At 38.6% G+C, this 15,260-nt stretch overlaps 1 pseudogene; it reads left to right on the plus strand.

The window, feature by feature from the left end:
• The first annotated feature begins 211 nt into the window (after positions 1-211).
• Positions 212-3,059, plus strand: LOC117027112 (40S ribosomal protein SA-like; annotated as a pseudogene).
• Positions 3,060-15,260: the final 12,201 nt, after the last annotated feature.

Genomic DNA, 15,260 nt, shown 5'->3' on the forward strand with positions numbered 1-15,260 from the left:
ACTAAGATTGAAAGGACAACAACTTGACTTGGAAAAAAGTCCTGGAAGTATACACTGTTCCCCAATAAAGTCCTGTTCCCCTTCCCCAATTAAAAAAAAAAAAGAGAGAGAGAGTAGCCTCCTTCTCCAGTGGTACCACCTTCTCCAGTGGTACCACCTTCCCCCACGCGAGCACCTTCTGTTAAGAAAGCCTAATGACAAACTGGCAGGGATGGGAGAAGTATTTACAGAGTTCTGCTTCATTATTGCAGAGTGAGCAAAGATTTGGAGCTGAGAGTCAATAAATTGACATCTAACACAGGATTGAAAGAGAACATACTCTGAAATGGATTTATATTCTGAAATATTGATACAAAATTACTATAAAACTAGAGGAGAGTATGGGGAGGACATCAGCATAAATTAAGTTTTTCAGTATATTCATGGTGGTAGTATTAGTATTATTTTGAGAACGTGTGTGTAATATGGGTAAAATGAGTAATTATCATTAGTTCTCTCTCTCTCTCTCTCTCTCTCTCTCAGTTTATATATATCAGATATATATATATATATATATATATATATATATATATATATATATATACATATATCTTATTTCCTGGGTCTTTTCAGTAGCAATAATCATCCTTAGCACCTGGACTGTGGTCTTGAAATACCAAGTCCCACTAAAAGAAACAAGGACTTCTTGGAGAAATGGGTGAATCTAGGTCTGGGACAGGAAATGTATAGAATGAGCATGAAATATTTTGTCATCCTAGAGAGCACAGGAACTATTAAAGACTTCTAGGGTCATTTCCAAAGGACCTAGGATACAACTTGAAGAGGCTCCCAGTGGCCAAAAATGAGACAATTTGAGTTTCAATAAGGATAATAATTAGAACGGACTGAAACCCATTAAATATGTTTAAATACACGAATTCATAATAATATGTAATCTTACCAAAGGGATCAAACCTGAGTCTGATCAATCTCTGGATCCAACTGCCAATTTAAAGGAGATAGAGGACAAAGAAGCATATTGAAATATACCATACGTGTGCAATCTGCCAAATGCTGACAGTGTGGAACCCTAGAAGTCAAACAGCTGAGTTCTTCAATAAATGAATTGTAAGAAAAAGAAAAAAAATTAAAAAGTAAGACTAAATCATAATGTCTGGGGATATACTTAAAAAATACAAAAAAGTGATAACTATCAAAGTCAGGATGGTGATTACTGTGTTAGGAGGGAGGGATTTGTGATTGTGATGGAGCACAGATAGGTTTCCGTTGTGGCTGACAAAATTCTGGTTCTTGATTGGGGAAATGATTAGAAGGACATTCACCTTAAACTGTTAAAGAAAGTGACAAAAATGGAGAGTTTTTTACTCACACACCTAGACTCTGAAGGATATACCTCAGTAAGAGGGAAATGGAACTCAGAAGGAAGGAGTGAGTTGCAAAAAGAAATGATTAAGAAAATGAGATCTGCAAGGATCTAATTCTTGAGTTAAATGAGTTTAAGAAAAATAGTCTAGAAAAGCATGGTGAACTGACCACATGTACTCATCACCTTTCCAAAATACCCATTGAAATGAAACAAAGGAATAAAGTTATAAACCTACAAGGTGGTTGTAGCTTTGCAAGATAGAAGGTCATTGACTTAAGGAGGAGAGGCTCAGAACTTGGAGGTATAGGGTACTTTGGAAAGTGGAAGTGAAGCACAATGCTGGCAGGAAGCAAATTAAGTAAAAATATGTTTGCTGAATAGTGACTCCTTGTCCCCCAATTTTTCCACAACTCTGTTCTTGAAATTCTATCAGCCAAACTTATGCCTCCTACACTAGATATTGGAGTATTCTTTTTTGGAGAAACCGAATGATCCCAGAGAAAACCTATATGTTGGATTTGGGGGTCCAAGAACAAAAAATGTGGTTTGCCAGCTTATCAATCTACCCTGAAAACTACCAGGCTATAAAAATCAGACTAAAGGCTCATGGAAAGAAGTTTTAATAGGAAAAGTGAAATCTAAGAGTATGTTTGAGATGTGGAAAAAAATATTGATGAGAATTTGATAATTAAAATAGTTGCACAGTTATACAGAAAACCAAAAAAGTTTTCAACAGAAAGGCAACCATTTAATACCAGGAAAATCAAGCCTTTCTGTGCTACCCAGAGTGGTCCATCCTGCGTTATTCTGAGTTCCCAACATAACTTAAAGAGAAACTTTCACAATATCTGGAGCCCTTGATGTCCTGCAAAAGAAGGAAGACGATGTCCTCAAATTTCTTCCAGCAGGAACCCACTTAGGTGGCACCAAACTTGACTTCCAAATGGAACAGAACTTCTACGGAAGGAAAAGCGATATTTGCATCATAAATCTGAAGAGAACCTGCGAGAAACTTCTTTTGGCAGCTTTTGCCATTGAAAACCTTACTGAGGTCAGTGTCATTTCCTCCAGGAATACTGACCAGAGGGCTGTGCTGAAGCTTGCTGCTGCCACTGGAGCCACTCCTATTGCCGGCCATTTCACTGAAAATTTCACTAATCAGATTGAAGTAGCTTTTTGGGGGCTGCGACTTCTGGTGGCTACTGATCCCAGGGCTGACCACCAGCCTCTCACAGAGGCGTCTCATGTTAACCTGCCTACCATTGCTCTGTGTAATAGACTCTCCTCTGTGCTATGTGGTCATTCCCATCCCTTGCAACAACGAGGAACTCACTCAGTGGGTCTGATGTGGTGGGTGCTGGCCCCAGAAGTTCTGTACATGTGTGGCATCATCTCCCGTGACCACCCATGGGGGATCATGCCTGATCTCTACTTCTACAGAGATCCTGAAGAGATTGAAAAGGAAGAGCAGGCTGCTGCTGAAAAATCTGTGACCAAGGAGGAACTTCCGGGTGAATGAACTGCTCCAGCTCATTCTGAGGTCGCACACTGGTCTGAGGTGTGCAGGTGCCCTCTGTGCCCATTCAGCATTTTCCCACTGAAGACCGAGTGCTCAGCCCGCCCCTGAAGACTGGTCTGCAGCCCCCACTGCTCAGGCCACTGAACGGTAGGAATAACCACCAAGTGGTCTTAAGCTGCTTTTGCACACACCCTTAAACAAAATGGAAATAAGTATGATGGAAATTAAACAGTTTTTTAAAATACTAGGAAAAAAGAAAAAAAAAATAGCCCAAATGAGTGGGATGGGAGCTGGGACTGGGAAGGTAGGGCAGTGGGGCTGACTTCAGGATTTGGGTTGTGTCTCAGCAATACAAAGCTTTTCATTTTCTGGAACTCAGTGGAACTTGAATCTTTTTTTCCTCCCCCTTTCTTCTGTCTCCCCCCCCCCCCCGCCCCCGCCCCACTCTGGTTCAAGCCCTGGTTTCTCAGTCTAGTTGTATAGGACACAGCTCCCTGGCCCATGCTGGTATTACGAGCCTTGTGCCCCCTCCCCCTCCTCCCTCCCCCTCCTCCCTCCCCCTCCCCCTCCCCCCAGCTATGTCTGAAACCATCTCCTGTCTGAATGTCTGAATTTTAGAGTTGCTCAGGTTAATAAACTCCTTTCCTCTTATTTCTGTTACAACCAAAATAATCCTAATACTGAGTGGGATTCCAGAGTTCTTCACATTCCTTCTTTTTCCTTGTCAGTGAACTAAATAGCTTACAAGTTCTCTCCAGCATTTTTCCATGAGAAGGAGGATGGATGATAGCACTGATTATAGCTTTTTTTCGAGTACTTACTTTCAACAAACTTCTTTAGAGCTGGATCATAAAATATTTAAGTGGTGTCATCTGTTGTTGCTCTTGAAAGCTTTCTCCTCATTGATTACAAACCAGTGCCCAGGTCAGAGACCAGTAATGTTAACTGTCTTCCTTTGGTGGGGAGCTGTGTGTTACCTGAGCATTCTGCTTCTCTTTATCCCATAGTATGGCTGCAGTCATTTCAGGAGTACTGTGCTCCAGGGCCTGCACATGACAATCTCTGAGGAGCCTTTACTCACCCCCCATGTCTGTGCCCTACCCCTAAAGCTTCTGATATAACTGGTCTTGGTTAGGGTCTAGCTATCCATATTTTCTAAAAATTCCCCTGGCAATTCTGTGTAACCAGAGTAGAAAGAGTCACGGACACTGCATCTCTAGATAGGTCTAGCTGGCTCTAATCAAAGAGCATTGGTAACTAACTCTGTTCTCCCTGAATTCCTCAGGCGAGGAGGTAGATTTTCTCCACCTCTCTAGTCATAAATTTATTTCTATTCTCATTTACTGAGCATAAATGCTGATTATTATGCCAGGTACTAGGAGCACAAAGGTGAATTAAGCCAAGTCTCTGTAATCGAGGGGCTACAGATAGATGGGAGAGATTGGCAGGTAAATATGTACAGGGCAAAGTGTGAGCTTGAAGGAGGTCACACCTACTTCTACCTGTAAGGAGACAGGTGTGAATTGAGAAGGGCTTTATATAGGAGGTAACTTTGAGCAGAGTTGAATCTTAAAAAGTATTTAGTATAAAGACACAGTCGGGAAGGTTATTTCAGGGAGAGGGTGCAACATGAGCAAAGTTCCTGGAAATAGCTAAGCTGATATTTATAGTTTGGGGTGGACCCAGAAGGGATAAATTTGGAAAAGTAGGGAAGGATGGGATTATGAAAGGCTTTTGTCTCTTATAAGAGAGCTTGGACTCTATCCTGTGGACAACAGAAGCTATTGAAGAGCTTTAATCAGAGAGATAAACCTGGTCATATTTTTGTTTCTTTTAGAAATATCTCTCTGGTAGCTATAGAAAATGGTTTGGAATGCTGTTAATTTGGAGACAAGCACTCCAGTTAGATTACAATCTAGGTAAGATGAAGAGAACCTGAACCAAGGCAGTAGGAATGGGGATGTAAAAAGAGGAGGCATTGGGGTGAAATTAATGAAGCTCAATTTGTAGAATTTGGTGACTGAATGGATTTGGGGAGAGAGAGAGAAGCATCACACAGTCCTGGCTTGGATGCCTGAGTGAGTGGACTGTGATGCCATTCATGGAAATGGTAGAAGGCAGAGCAAGCACAAGATGGTAGAAGGAGGAACAGTAAGGAGTAAGGTACCCATGAGATGTCCAAAGGGTACTGGCTGTTGAATATATTGAATCTGTAAAGACACAGATTGAGGAGTCATAAGCATACAGGTGATTCTTGACTTGACAAGTAGGTGGAAAATTCTATGAAATGAGAAGAAAAGAAAGCCCAGGAGAGAGGCCAAGGAAATATTGAAAAAGAAGAAGAACAACAAAAAATACTAAGAAAGAATAGTGAGATGGGAAGGAAAGTAGGACTGAGTAGGAGACTTTCCATAAGAGGGGAAATCATAAAGTGTCAAAACCATAAAGAAATCAAGGAGGGGGAAACTGTGGTGGGCATTTTTCTTTTTTGACTACCCGACCTTTTTTCCTCTTGTGGTAATAGCACCCCAACTTCCTCTTAGTGAATGATCCCTCTTTTAATATGTGCAGTGGGGTTGGACTGTCAGGGCCTTCGACTCTGCAACCCCAAGCCATCGGGTGGGCATGTGACCTAAGCTCGGCCAGATGGACATGCTCACTTGGAACTTGGAAACTTGAGCCAAGTGATCTAAGGATGGTATAAAAATAATGCCAGCAGAGATCCCTGGTAAGACTTGACAATTTCTTGCTATCTACACTTCTTCCTTTAAGTTCAGAGGCTGTGATAGCCTTCCAATAAATTCCTCTTATGTGTAAGTTAGCAAGTGTTTAGTTAGGATCCTTCCAACTACAGAACCTTACCTAGATTCAGCCATTAAGAGGTTATTGATGGATTTGCCTGAGTAGTTTCATGGTGTGAAGCGTGAAAGTCCGATTGAAAAAGGAATGGAGAGTGAGGAAGTAGGGAAAATAATTGCATTCTAATCATCAAGGAGTTTGTTTTGGAAGAAAAGATGTTAGGAAGGTAGCTAATTATTTTTAACCACATTTGAATCCATATTTTGCTAGGACAACTGAAAAGTGCGTTCCTGAAAATTGGAAAACCATGAATCTGTTGTTTTAGTATTGATTTATCTAATTTGTAGTGAGATTTAATTTATCAACATATTTCAACTGTTCTTACTAATAATATATGACAAAACCACCCCATGATGGCAAATTGCTCTTTAAAGTATCTACTTTATAATAAAGGTTTGTCTGATTTGATACATAGATAGAAAACAATTTGGAAAACACACACACACACACACACACACACACACACACCAAAAAAACACCACCACACATTTCTTTTGAAAAGATGACCAATGCATGAAATAAAAGATTAAATTGAAAAATAGTTTGATTTTAGTACTTTTAGAAACACACATAAGGTATCTTTCCTTTCTCTAGCCAAACAAGGAGTGAAATGCCATATGATGCTTTTCTGCCCTCCAGTGGTTGTTAAAAAGCATTAAGAAATTTATCATCTGCTTTTTAATATTTTGTATAAAGAATATATATTTTTTTATAACAAAAATTTTGATTTCTGGAATTCAAAGTGATTTATAAATGTATCATTATTTACAAGTGTCATATGTCATTTTTAAAAATGGACAGAATTCATAAAACAACAACGAACCTCCTTACATAATGTCAGCTGATTTAAGCAACCAGTAGGTGGAGGAATTTCCAAAGCTAAGAACTCCACTCCATTATTCAAACCAAATTTCAGAACCCAAGAACCTTAAAAATAATTCATCCAGTCTTCTCCAAACCAAAAACTTGACTAGCTCCAAGTTACACACACACACACACACACACACACCCATGAAATGGTGGTAAAACGAAAGGCTATTTTAGGTTAAGATTAGATTTTACTTGTTAAATATGAGAATTTAGGGTGAAGTGAACACTTTTTAATGTATGGATACTTTGAGATAAAAAGCTGAAAATAGGTAGGATGTATGAAGAAAATGATTATGACAATTGGCAGAGGAAAGAAGCTGAAAATAGAGCGCCCTGGTCAAATGTTAGCATCATGATGTGCAGAAAGGTCAAGGGAGGGAGGATGCGCTTGGCTTTGACCCAAACAGCAATAAAAAGCTATTATGAAAGACAAAGGACAAATATTTATAAAATATAAAGTGTTGGTACAAATGAATGTGAAAAACACTCTTTTGCCTCTGCTTGCTGTTCCATTAATTTATTAGCCCTGGAAACAACCAACCCGGAGGGAGAAGCCACAAAACCTTTTACGCACCCAGATAAATTTAGCCCTTATATGCCTAACTCAAATTCGTCCTTTAGAATTTCATGCTTGGCGTGGTACCCCTTTCCCAAACTTCTTCCTGAACTCCCTCCAAGACAGAGTCAACTAGCCTAAGTGCTACTCTCTCTGTCCCCATGAATGTTTACTTTATTTGTATGTTTTCCCCCATTATCATCATCGTAAAGTGGGACCCCACTGCCAAGCCGATGTGGAGTTGTAAACAGCAGGACATTACAACTCAACTTCATCAAATTCCACTCTGTTCTTGGCGTCTTTCTCTCTCGTGGTCAAAAGAATGAAAAACTCCACAATTCTTATTTCTTTTCCATTCTCTCTATTTTTTAAAAGATTTTTATTAAAATATAGCTAACAGCAACATTGTATTAGATTCAGGGGTACACCATAGTGATTCAGCATTTATATACCTAAAGAACTGATCACCGTAATAAGTCCTGCAACCATCTGACACTGTACCACGCTATCACAATGTTATTGGCTATATTCCCCATGCTGTGCATTACATCCCGATGACTTATTTGTTTAATACCTGGAGATTTGAACCTCTTATTTGCCTTCACCTTCTCCTCTGCTTTTAAAAATTTTCAATTACAGTTGTCATTCAATATTATTTTATATTAATTTCAGGTGTACAGCATAGTGGTTAGACATTTATGTAATTTAAGAAGTGATCCCTCTGATTAGTCTAGTACTCCCCTGGCACTATGCATAGTTATTACCATATCATTGACTGTATTCCCTATGCTTTACTTTACATTCCCATGACTATTATGTAACTATCAGTCTGTACCTCTTACTCCCTTCACCTTTTACATTGTTATTACAATATTATTGACTATATTCTTTATGCTATACCCTAATCCCCATGATTACTGTGTAACAACTAATTTGTACTTCTTAATTCCTTCCCCTTTTTCACTCATCCCCAACACCCCTCCCATCTGCCAACTATCAAAATGTTCTCTGTATCCATGAGTTTGTTTCTGTTTTGTTTATTTTGTTCTTTAGATTCCACACATAAGCGAAATCTTATTGCATCTGTCTGTCTCTGTCTGACACTCCACTTAGCACAGTACCCTCCAGGTCCATCCATGCTGCCACAAATGGCAAGAACCCATTCTCTTCCCTGGTCGAGCAACATCCATTGTATATATGTACCACCTCCTCTTTATCTTTTCTTCCATCAATGGACACCCAGGCTATCTCCACATCTTGGCCATTGTAAACAATGCTGCAATGAACATACGGATGCATATGTCCCCTCAAAGTAGCGTTTGGATTTCTTCGGATAAATACCCAGAAGTGGGATTACTGGGTCCTTCTTTGTCTCTTGTTATAGCCTTTGTTTTAATGTCTATTTAGTCTGGTGTAAGTACTGCTACCCCAGCCTTTTTGTTGTTGTTTTATTTCCATTTTCTTGAAATATCTTTTGCTGTCCTCCTACTTTCAGTCTGTGTGTATCTTTCAATCTGAAGTGATCCCCTTGTAGGCAGCATATGTAAGGGTGTTGTTTAATCATCCATTCAGTCCTCCTATGTCTTTTGAGAGGAGCACTTAATCTATTTACACTTAAAGTAACTGCCGATAGATATGTAGCTCTTGCCATTTTATTATTCATAATTTAGATCTTTTTTTTTTCCATCTTAAAGAAGTTCGTCTAACATTCCTTGTAATACTGGCTTGGTGTTGATGAACTCCTTTAGCTTTTTCTTGTCTGGGAAGCCCTTTATCTGTCCTTTAATTCTAAACGATAGCTTTGCTGGGTAGAGTAATCTTGGTTGTAGGTCCTTGCTTTTCATCATGCTGAATATTTTTTTTTAACTTTTTTTTTTTACTTAGATGTTTATTATTTATATCCCTCACACTGTGTGAGCTCCCCTCCTCACATCCACTATCCCTCTGACATCGCACAGAGCCATTGTATTTCCACTGTCTCTATTCCTAATGCTGTACTCCGCTTCTTGTAAGTATATACATACACATATATACATATATATATATATATGTGTGTGTGCATATATATATATATATATAAAATTATAGTTGGCATTCATTATTGTTCGGCTTCAGCTTCAGGTGTACAGTGCAGTGATCAGGCATCTACATCATCCCTGAGGTGGTCTCCCAAATGGGACAAGTGTCCATCGGATACCCTACAAAATCTTTACAACATTATTGATTACATTCCCCAAATTAATTTTCAAAACCCTGTGGCCATCTTGTGGTTACTGACTGTTTTCTAATCCCCTCACCTTCCCCCTTATCCCCACCCCCACCCTTCTAGCAACCCTCAGTTTTTCCTCTATGTCTCCAAAACTGTTTCTGATTAGTTCATTCACTTATTCTTTTCTTTAGATTCCACATATAAGTGAGATCGTATGGTATTTGTCTTTCTCTGTCAGACTTATTTCACTTAACATAATGTTCTCTAGGTCCATCCATGTTGTTGCAAATGGTAAGATTTCTTTCTTCTTTATGGCTGCGTAATATTCCATTGTATAAATGTACCACAGTTTCTTAATCCAGTCAGCCACAGTTTCTTAATCCAGTCAGCTACCGATGGACATTTTGGTTGTTTCCATGTCTTGGCTATTGTGTATAGTGCTGCAATAAACATAGGAGTGCATAAAGTTTTTTGAATTAGAGTTTTGGATTTCTCTGGATAGATACCTAGGAGTGGAATTGTTGGATCATAAGGTAGTTCCATTTTCAGATTTTTGAGATACCTCCATACTGTTTTCCATAGTGGCTGCACCAATCTGCAATCACACCAACAGTGCACTAGCGTTCCCTTTTCTCCACATCCGCGCCAGCACTTGTTGTTTGTTGATTTATTGATGATAGCCATTTTGACTGAGGTGAGGTGGTATCTCATTGGGGTTTTTATTTGCATTTCTCTGATGGTTAGAGAGGTTGAGCATTTCTTCATATGTCTGTTTGCCATCTGTACGTCCTTTTTAGAAAAATGTCTCTTCATGTCCTCTGCACAATTTTTAATTGGGTTGTTTGTTTTTTTGGAGTTGAGTTGAGTGAGTTTTTTATAAATTTGTAATGTTAACCCCTTATCAGATATATCACTGGCAAATATCTTTTCCCATTCAGTAGGATCCCTTTTTGTTTTATTGATGGTTCCCTTTGCTGTGAAAAAACTTTTTAGTTTGATGTAATCCCACATGTTTATTTTTTCTCTTACTTCCCTCGCGCAAGGGCATATATCAGTAAAAATCTTACTCCAGGTAATGTCTGTGAAGTTTCTTCCTACATTTTCTTCTAGGAATTTTATGGTTTCAGATCTTACATTTAAGTCTTTAAGTCATTTTGAATTTATTTTTGTATATGGTGTAAGGAGGTGGTCCAGCTTCATTTTTTTGCATGTGTCTGTCCAGGTTTCCCGGCACCATTTATTGAATAGACTGCCTTTACCCCACCGTACATTCTTGCTTCCATTGTCGTAGATTAAATGGCCATATAGGCATGGATTTATTTCTGGATTTATTTCTCTATTCTGTTCCACTGATCTGTGTGTCTGTTTTTATGCCAGCATCATGCTGTTTTGATTACTGTAGCCTTGTAGTATAATTTGATGTCAGGTCTTGTTATACCTCCCACTTTGTTCTTATTTCTCAAGATTGCTGAGGCTATCCGGGGTCTTTTATGGTCCCATATAAATTTTAGGATTATATGTTCTATTTCTGTGAAAAATGTCTTTGGTGGTTTGATAGGAATTGCGTTGAATATGTATATTGCCTTAGGCAGTATGGACATTTTAACTATATTAAGTCTTCCTATCTATGAACATGGTATGTGTTTCCATCTATTTGTATCTTCTTTCATTTCTTTCTTTAGTGTCTTATAATTTTCTGAGTACAGATCTTTTACTTCTTTGGTTAAATTTATTCCCAGGTATTTTATAGTCTTTGAAGCAATTGTAAATGGGATTGTTGTTTTAATTTCTCCTTCTGATGATTTCTATCGGTATATACAAATGCAACTGATTTCTGAATATTAATTTTTTATCCTGCTACTTTACTAAATTCATCTATCAGCTCTAATAGTTTCTTGGTGGAGTCTTTAGGGTTCTCTATATATAGTATCATGTCATCTGCATATAATGACAATTTGACTTCCTCCTTACCGATTTGGATGCCTTTTATTTCTTTTTCTTGTCTGATTGCTGTGGCTAGAATTTCCAGCACTATGTTGAATAGAAGTGGAGAAAGTGGGCAACCTTGCCTTGCTCCTGATCTTAAGGGGAATGGTTTTAGCTTTTCCCCATTGAGTATGATGTTAGCTGTGGGTTTATCATATATGGCCTTTATTATGTTGAGATATGAACCCTCTATTCCCACATTCCTAAGGGTTTTTATCATAAATGGCTGCTGGTTTTATCAAATACTTTTTCTGCGTCTATTGATATGATCATGTGATTTTTATTTTTCATTTTGTTAATGTGGTGTATCACAATAATTGATTTGCGGATGTTGAACCACGCTTGCATACCAGGGATGAATCCCACTTGATCATGGTGTATGATCTTTTCAATGTATTGCTGAATTCTGTTTGCTAATATTTTGTTGAAGATTTTTGCATCTATGTTCATTAGAGATATTGGCCTGTAGTTTTCTTTTTTTTTTGTTGTGTCTTTGTCTGATTTTGGAATCTGGTGATAGTGTCTTCATAAAAGGTGTTTGGGAGCCTTCCCTCCTTCTGGATTTTTTGGAAGAGCTTGAGGAGAATAGGTGATAATTCTTTTTTGAACGTTTTATAAAATTCACCTATAAAGCCATCTGGTCCAGGGCTTTTGTTTGTTGGGAGATTGTTGATTACTGATTCAATTTCCCTGGTGGTAATCAGTCTATTCAGGTTTTCTGTTTCTTCTTGAGTTAGCCTTGGAAGGTTGTACACCTCTAGAAAATTGTCCATTTCTTCCAGATTGTCAAATTTGTTGGCATATAGTTGCTCATAGTAATTTCTTAAAATTTTTTGTATTTCTGCGGTATCTGTTGTCACTTCTCCTCTTTCGTTTCTGATTTTATTAATTTAGGTCCTCTCTCCTTTTTTTAATGAGTCTGGCTAAAGGTTTGTTGATTTTGTTTATCTTCTCTAAGAACCAACTCTTGGATTCATTGATCTTTTGTATTGTTTTTCTGGTTTCTATTTCATTTATTTCTGCTCTGATCTTTATTATCTCCTTCCTTGTACTCCCTTTGGTCTTATTTTGCTCTTCTTTTTCCAGATCCCTTAAGTGTGAAGATAAACTGTTGATTAGTGATGTTTCTTGTTTCTTTAGGTAGGCCTGCAATGCTATGAATTTCCCTCCTAGGACTGCTTTCGCGGCATCCCATAGATTTTGGGTCGTCGTGTTTTCATTTTCGTTTGTCTCGAGATATCTTTTGATTTCTTCCTTGATCTCCTGGTTGACCCATTCATTATTTAGTAACATGTTATTCAGCCTCCATGAATTGGTGTGTCTTCCAGTTTTTATCCTGTAGTTCATTTCTAATTTCATAGCACTGTGGTCAGAGAAGACAATTGGTATGATTTCAATTTTCTTAAATTTTTCAAGACTTGTTTTGTGGTCTAACATATGGTCTATCTTGGAAAATGTTTCATGTGCGCTTGAGAAGAACGTGTATTCTGCAGCTTTGGGGTGAAATGCTCTGAAAATATCCATTAAATCCAAGTGGTCCAATGTGTCATTTAAGGCTGTTGTTTCCATATTGATTTTCTGTCTGGAAAACCTGTCCCTTATTGTCAGAGGTGTGTTGAAGTCCCCTACTATGATAGTATTACTGTTGATCTCTGTCTTTATGTCAGTCAATATCTGTTTTATATATTTAGGTGCTCCTATGTTGGGTGCATGATGTTTACTAGGGTTATGTCTTCTTGTCAGATCGATCCCTTTATTATTATATAGTGCCCATCTTTGTCTTTTAATATGTTCTTCATTTTAAAGTCTATTTTGTCAGTCTATAAGTATTGCAACTCCAGCTTTTTTCTCTTTTCCATTTGCATGAAATATCTTACTCCCACCCTTCACTTTCAGCCTGTGTGTGTCTTTTGATCTGCTGTGAGTCTCTTGTATACAGCATATACAAGGGTCTTGCTTTCTTATCCACTCAGCCACCCTATGCCTCTTGATTGGAGCATTTAATCCGTTTACATTTAAAGTGATTATTGATAGGTAGACAGTTATTGCCATTTTTAAATTTGTAGTTAGATTGTTTTCATCTTTCTTCTATTTACAGAAGTCCTTTTAGTATTTCTTGCAATGCTGGCTTGGTGGTAATGAATTCCTTTAGCTTATTCTTTTCTGGGAAGCTCTTTATCTCTCCATCAACTTTAAATGATAGCTTTGCTGGATAAAGCAATCTAGGTTGTAGGCCTTTGTTTTCCATCACTTTGAGTATCTCCTGCACTCCCTCATGGCCTTCAACGTTTCAGTAGAAAAGTCATTTGATAGTCTTATGGGAGTTCCCTTGTATGTAACCCTCTGTCTTTCTCTTGCTGCTTTTAGGATTCTCTCTTTGTCTTTAACCTTTGCCATTTTAGCTATAATGTGTCTTGGTGTGGACCTGTTTGGGTTTATCCTGGTTGGAACTCTCTGCACTTCCTGGGCTTGTATGTTGGTTTCCTTCATCAGGTTAGGGGAGTTTTCAGACATTATTACTTCAAATATGTTCTCAATCCCTTGCTTCCTGTCTTCACCTTCTGGTATTCCTATGATGTGTATGTTGTTGCGCTTGATGTTATCCCAGAGGTCTCTTAAACCATCTTCATTGTTTTTTATTCCTTTTTCTTTCTGTTGTTCTGTTTGGGTGATCTCTGCTAACTTGTCTTCTAAGTCGCTAATTCCATCCTCTGCTTCATCTAACCTGCTGTTAATTCCTTCAAGTGAGTTCTTTATTTCAGTAATTGCGTTCTTTAGTTCTAACTGGTTATTCATTATTTCTGTATCCTTCTTTATGTCCTGTCTAAGCTCCATAAATATTCTTATCATCAGTGTTCTGAACTCTGTCTCTGATAGGTTGATTACCTCTGTTTCATTTGGTACCATTTCTGGAGTTTCTTCTGTTCCTTTATTTGGGACATGTTTCTTTGTTTCCCCATACTGGCTAACTCTCTGTGTTTGCTTCAATGTATAAGGTAGATCCCCTAGAGTTCTTAGGTCTTGCTGGGTTATCTTATGTAGTATGTGTCCTTTATATTTGACTTGCACTACTTCATTCTTCTCCTCTGTGTGTGCTCCAAAGGTGACTCTTGTGTTGTGTATATTGTCCTGTTAAAGAAAGATCTTTAATTGCTTTTCGCTTGTGAGTAGGTGGGGTTAACTCCTAGGCTGACTAGTTGTGAGACTTGGCTCTGCCCACCGCAGGGTGTTCTGCTGCATGAGGGTTGACCACTTAAATGTGGTTTGGCCTCTATGTGCTCTTGTGCCTGTAGAGAATTCCCTCTGGCTGTGTCACTTGAAGGTCAAACCCGGTAGTACTCTGGTTTGGTCTGGAGTTGGCCTCTGGATGTGTTGAATCTTGTGCCTCTTATGCTGGGCCCTGGTTGGGCAATTTCAGAACAAAGCAAATCACCAAGCACAACAACAACAACAACAACAACAACAAAGAAAAAATCAAATACCTTCACATTTTAAAACAACCGACAACCCCCACTCAACACAGGCAAAGATATCAAAGATATAAAGACAAAACAAAACAAAACAAAAATCAACGCCAGTCTTGGCTTAAGCCCACCAAGTAATCTCCAGGTTGTCCTCTGCTGTACCAAAGAGTGCTCTGAATATTGTGCAGGCAGAACCAGTCACCTGGTGCCCAGAGTGACATTGGGACTGCAGATTTAGATGCGTGGGGCTGAGGGGTCTGGACGGTAGTTTCCACAAAATCAGTGCAGTTTCTGCCCTTGCCTGCACATAAGCGCACTGAGAGTAGCACCAGCAGACCTGTGTCCAGTTCTCCTGAGTCTTAGGGCACTTCTTCCGTGTGTGTGTGTGTGTGTGTGTGTGTGTGTGTGTGTGTGTGTGTGTGTGTGTGTGT

Source organism: Rhinolophus ferrumequinum, chromosome 9 (assembly GCF_004115265.2).
Source record: "Rhinolophus ferrumequinum isolate MPI-CBG mRhiFer1 chromosome 9, mRhiFer1_v1.p, whole genome shotgun sequence".
NCBI lineage: Eukaryota > Metazoa > Chordata > Mammalia > Chiroptera > Rhinolophidae > Rhinolophus > Rhinolophus ferrumequinum.